The 6,000-nt window shown below is 38.7% G+C and overlaps 1 non-coding gene across 1 annotated transcript; it reads left to right on the top strand.

Moving 5' to 3' along the window:
• The first annotated feature begins 5,650 nt into the window (after nt 1-5,650).
• Nucleotides 5,651-5,761, top strand: LOC141681771 (small nucleolar RNA R71). Its single transcript, XR_012559195.1, has one exon. It is a non-coding gene; the product is annotated as a small nucleolar RNA R71 (small nucleolar RNA).
• The last annotated feature ends 239 nt before the right edge of the window (nt 5,762-6,000 follow it).

Below are 6,000 nucleotides of genomic sequence, written 5' to 3'. Positions count from 1 at the left end.
CTCGCAAGATACCCTCCGTTTCGCTGTACGGAATACATCCCCTGATGATTTGGTCAGCTCCTTGACGAAACAAAAATGGCTCATCCCACATATACCACTTCACCTCGTGAAGAACTTCTTCTTTTGAGCAGAAAATAAGTCTGGGGGCATTATGTCGCTCACAAGATAGTTCACAATGTCTGCGAACCACGGTTCTTCTTCTTGCACCCCAAACAACTGCTCATCGGGAAAAGACTCATTTATCAAAGTCTTGTCATATGAAGTTACACTTGAATCTTTTAAACGAGAGAGATGATCAGCAACTCGATTCTCAATACCTTTTCTATCCTTGATCTCCAACTCAAACTCCTGAAGTAAAAGAATCCATCGAATCAATCTAGGCTTCAAGTACTTCTTTGAGATGAGATAGAGAATCGCAGCGTGATCAGTGAAAACTGTCACCTTCGTCCCAAACAAATAAGATCGAAACTTCTCAAAACCGTAGACAATGGTTAAGAGCTCCTTCTCAGTAGTAGTATAGTTCATTTGATTACCATTGAGGGTCTTACTAGCATAGTAGATCACATGAAATATATTATTCTTCCTTTTCCCAAGAACTGCTCCAACTGCATAGTCACTCGCATCGCACATCATTTTAAAAGGCTAATTCCAATTAGGTGCAATTATGACAGGTGTCGTTGTTAGGGCGAAAACACGCGCTAAAATTACGCGCAAGTATACGCGTTCACAAGTAGTATAAGATATAAATCAGATTCGTTCCCACATAGACTCTTTTAGTTAACTTAAGATTATGAACCTATGCAATAATGATATGGCTATCGCTCAATGCTAAGACAATAACAAGTTGAGATGTTTATAAATAAGATTAAACTAACATGCAATTAACTAAGAATAAAAGTGATTGAATTAACTATATGAGACAAACATGCGATTCTAACTTCATTAAATACTTCATTCAAAGTCGTTGTTATTAACCTTAGCATGCAATGAAGATGATAACTAATCAAATAACACGAAACTAGTAAACGCCAACTTTCGTTGCACAAATACCCTACTACCAGACATCCACAAAAGAGATAGAAGCTGAATAGACACCAATTATGTTGAGACCCTATACGTCTATAGAATTTGACAACATAAAGGTTCAATGAACAAGTTATCTATCGTGATTACATAGGGCAAGTAAGATGGTTAAAATTAACTACGAATCATGCATAATAAATACATGAACCCATGCTAGCATGGCAAGTTCTGAATCTCTATATGCATTATCACTTCAATAGAGATTAACATATTATCTTATATGTTAGCTACGCACATAAGATGAATAAGCACAGCCAATACTAGGATATCAATCAAATCACCACACACCAAGATATTGAAACAAATTAACTATAGAAATCCATAAGTAAATCCGTTAGAACCCCACGATAACGATTATTTAATAACCAAACTCATCATCACCGTGGGTTCCAATAAAAACATGACAATAAATAATGTATGAGTATTAGGGTTGAAAGATAAATCGAAAAAAAGCATCCTAGTATCAACTATATTGAAGAATACGAAAGTCTTCTTCTCCATAGCCGTCTTGCTCTCTAGGTCTTCTTATTGCTCTCCCTGGTCTCCTTATTGTTAAAAACACCTTTTTATTGATATATATATGCTCCAAGATGACCAGGAATCTCAAAATCTTCAATTTTGACTAAAATCAGGATTATGGTGTAGAACCAGGGCACGGGCGCGCGCTACTTTCGGGCGCGGCCACGCTGGAATAGTGATTTCTGGAGCGCGGGCGCGCTGGTTCTAGCGCGGCCGCGCTGGGCTTCTGGAAATTTTCTGACAATTCTTCTTTTGACCGTATCTTGAGTTCTGCTCGTCAGAATTAGGCGATTCAACTGCCCACGCGAAACTAACAAGATTATCGATAACTTGAGAATGGCCTAGGCTTCTAATTCTTAGCTCTTTTCAGCATATTTCCTTGAAAAGCTTCTTTCTTTATTTAACTGATGCCTAAAATGCAATAACACAGAAATATATCAAAAATACCAATAACTTGAGTCCAAAGTACCAACTTAAGATTGTAATGAAGCGTTCCAAGTAGATATAACATCCACTTATCACATCCCCAAACTTGAATTTATGCTTGTCCTCAAGCATAAACAGACTCAAATCTATAAAATAAACCTAATGCATGAATGTAACTACGTGAATGAAACTAAATGATAATCCAATTGATCCCCTCAGAATAACCATAACCAAATGAATAAGCCAATGCCTCTAAGAATGCAATGACTCAAAATAGAGCTCAAATAAATCCTACAAACCAACTCACAAACCATAACCGTGCATGTGTGGGATGCTTAACAAATATACTCTCGATACTAGATCAATAACCATAACTTATCTTTCATCAAAACAATCACAAGTTTATAACTAGAATAGATATTAAATGCATAATGACTCACAACACCTTCATTTTACTAGAGTTATACAAGGATTCATGCTATTATTGAACACATAACAGAGATGTTTAATTGATCATGCAATGAATGAGGTCCCATAAGACTTATACAATAATACCCATGTAACGAGTGTTAGGTTAGCGGATCCTAGACTATCAAATCCTTAGGTCACTAGGCACAAAGTCCCCTAAGAACTTAATAACTCGAGTATTAAAGAGCTCACTATTGATCAATTATGCATAAATACCTACTTTTTCCTTCTTCTTTTTTTCTCTTTTCTTTTTTTTTCTTTTTTTTCAACAATTTCTGAATGAGTGCATTTTGCTCCATCTCATTCAACCCTAAACTACTCATAAAAATATGAGTCGACTACTAGCCATTTGACGCCTAGCCTTATTCACAACTAGCAATGAAAATCCTGCTTTTCTCCAGTTTTAAAATTCAGTGCTCTAACGTCATTACGAGAATAACAAAAATTCTAAATATAACCAAGTGATTAAATCTCACTAAATAAACAAGTATAATCATGATCTAGATCAAAAGCAATCCTATCAAACTTGTGATTTTTTTTCTGGGCATGCAAATAAATTCATTAAAACTTAAACATCCCTCTATTCGTCATCACTACACTCACATAAACATCAACCAATCAATCAGAAATAGCTCAACTTAAAGGATCATGTTATATGCATGCACATGCAACTATATGAACTCACATAAAAACACAAATAAAAATGCAAACAGATATGACCTATACGAACAATCATGCAAAAATATGAATGAAATACAATTAAACATGCAACATGAATCTATATGAATCGATATGAACACACATAAATTAACCCTTACATTATCACCCCCAAACTTAAAATTTTCAATGTCCTCATTGAAGGTAATAATAAGGATTCAAGGCATACCTAGTTAGCGGGAGGATCACCCTCTTCAGGTGGAGGATCAAGTGGCCAATCAACCTCGACACCAGTGTCTCGGAAAATAGTACCAAAAGCGTGTGTCAAATCTGCAGCAAAATGATGGTGAATGTCGTGCATGGCCTCCATACGCCTAATCAATCGCCTGTACTGCTCGCCACCAATACCAGTCCTATCAACTGCCTGTTGTGCATGCGAGGGACCCTCTGTAAGCACGAGAGGAACCGGCCAGTCACCTTTTAGATTATCATAGATATATTCCAACCCCTAGTTAGGGGGTGCACCTAAGAATGCATAACTCAAGTGATCTGGCAGTGGGTTGAGCTCAAGTGTGGGAGTTTCCTCAATAGACGGCTCGAGATGCTCCTGAGAAATTTTTAGCTCTGCTAACCCAAGAGAATCAAATGGCATATCCAACTTCCTCTTCCACGGAGGTGCCTTCAAAACCTGCAGTTGCTCTGCTCCTTCTTTATCTTCAATAACTGATTCCCCTATGGAGGATCTCTCTAAGATATCTGACTTTGGCAATTGCTCAAGCTCTGAATTCACGACAGAGTCGACCCACTCTACTTTAAAGCACTGCTCCTTTTCTATGGGTAACTTTATTGCCTTGAACATATTAAAAGTGACCTTCTGATCTTGAACGTTCATCGTAAGCTCTCCTTTTTGCACATCGATCATAATTCGGCCTGTAGCTAAGAATGGTCTTCCTAAGATAATGGGAATCTTCTTATCCTCCTCAAAGTATAGAATAACGAAATCAGCAGGAAAGATGAGTTTGTCTACCTTGACCAAGACATCCTCCACTATACCTCGTGGATAAGTGATAGTCCGATCGGCCAACTGCAAAGACATGTTTACCAGTTTTGGATCAGGCAAACCAAGTTTCTTGAAGACAGATAAGGGCATCAGATTGATGCTAGCTCCTAAGTCACATAAACACTTGTCGAAGGACAGATTGCAAATGGTACAAGGTATCGTGAAGCTTCATGGATCTTTAAGTTTAGGAGGTAGTTTCTATTGCAGCACAGCACTGCACTCTTCCGTTAGAGCAACGGATTCCAACTCCTCAAGTTTTAGCTTCCGAGATAGAATACCCTTTATGAACTTAGTATAGCTCGGCTTCTGTTCTAGAGCTTCAGCAAAAGGTATGTTGATATGCAGCTTCTTGAACACATCCAGAAACTTAGCAAATTGTTTATCCAACTTTTGCTTCTGCAGCCTCTTAGGAAAAGGAAGTGGAGGATAGACATGTTTCTCCCCTGTATTACCCTCAAGAGGAGTGTATTCCACAATTTTCTTCCTTAATTCCACTTCTACTTCCTTCTGCACCCCTTTTCAGCTACAATCTCATTTTCTGGATTCAGAAAAGGTGCAGATGCACTTGCATTCTGGACAGAGTTTTCAAACTCTTCGTCTTGCTGAATTCGGGGGCTTGCGACCTTTCCGGATCTCAAGGTGATGGCGTTCACCTGTTCGTTAACTTCCCTCTTGCCTGGATTGGTTTTCGTATCACTAGGAAGCGTTCCCGCTGGTCGATTCAATAAGACATTAGCAATTTTCCCTATTTGGTTCTTCAGAGTCTTGATAAAAATAGCCTGGCTTTGGTATATAAGAGTCTGGTTTTGGCACATAAGCCGCAACTCCTCCAATTCAGATTTTTAATTCGAAGATTGACCCGCACCTCTATGAGTTTGTTGTTGAAGTTAGAGTTGTTGTCTAGGTGCATATTCCAGTTATTGAAAACCAGGAGAGTTAAATTACTTTCCTGCATACTGCTGATAATGTTGTTGCATCGTACACTAATTTTTTCTCCAGCTGAAGTTAGGATAATTCCAGTTGTCAGGATGATAAGTGGCTGGAACTGGTTGCTACGATCTCTAAAAGTTGCTCACAAACTGAGCTGATTCACTAGATATAGCGCATTGCTCCATCATATACGAACCTCTACATAGCTCACAAACATTGGTTATCGGATTAACTCCATAGTTAGCCAGAAAATTGATCTTCATAGATAACGCCTTTAGTTGAGCAGTGATAACTGTAGCTGTATCCACCTCCAGAATTCCTGCTACCTTGCCTTGAGGTGGTCTCTAGGTTGGGTACTGATATTCATTAGCAGCCATCAGTTTAATTAGATCATAAGCTTCCTCATAGCTCTTTGCCCATAATGCTCCACCTGATGCTGCATCGAGCATGGGTCTTGATTATGCTCCCAAATCGTTATAAAAGCAATTGATGATCATCCAATCAGGCATTCCATGATGCGGACACTTCCTCAGCATCTCCTTATAATGCTCCCAAGCTTCACATAGAGATTCCCCTGATTGCTGCTCAAATTGAGTAAGAGCTATCCTCATTGCAGCTGTCTTCGCCATGGGGAAGAATTTACTAAGAAATTTCTGAGCGAGATCCTCCCAAGTAGTGATAGAACCTGCTGGTAGAGAGTGTAAACAACACTTAGCTTTATCCCTCAGAGAGAATGGAAATAGTCTCATCTTCACAGCATCTTCAGAACCATTGTTAAACTTGAAGGTGTCACAGATCTCGATGAAATCCCTAATATGCATATTAGGATCTTCCACTGGAGAACCCCCAAACTGGAT

Source organism: Apium graveolens, chromosome 8 (genome assembly GCF_009905375.1).
Source record: "Apium graveolens cultivar Ventura chromosome 8, ASM990537v1, whole genome shotgun sequence".
NCBI classification, from domain to species: Eukaryota; Viridiplantae; Streptophyta; class Magnoliopsida; order Apiales; family Apiaceae; genus Apium; species Apium graveolens.
Note: the sequence above shows the minus strand (reverse complement) of the source record. Positions and strands in the feature narration are given on the sequence as shown.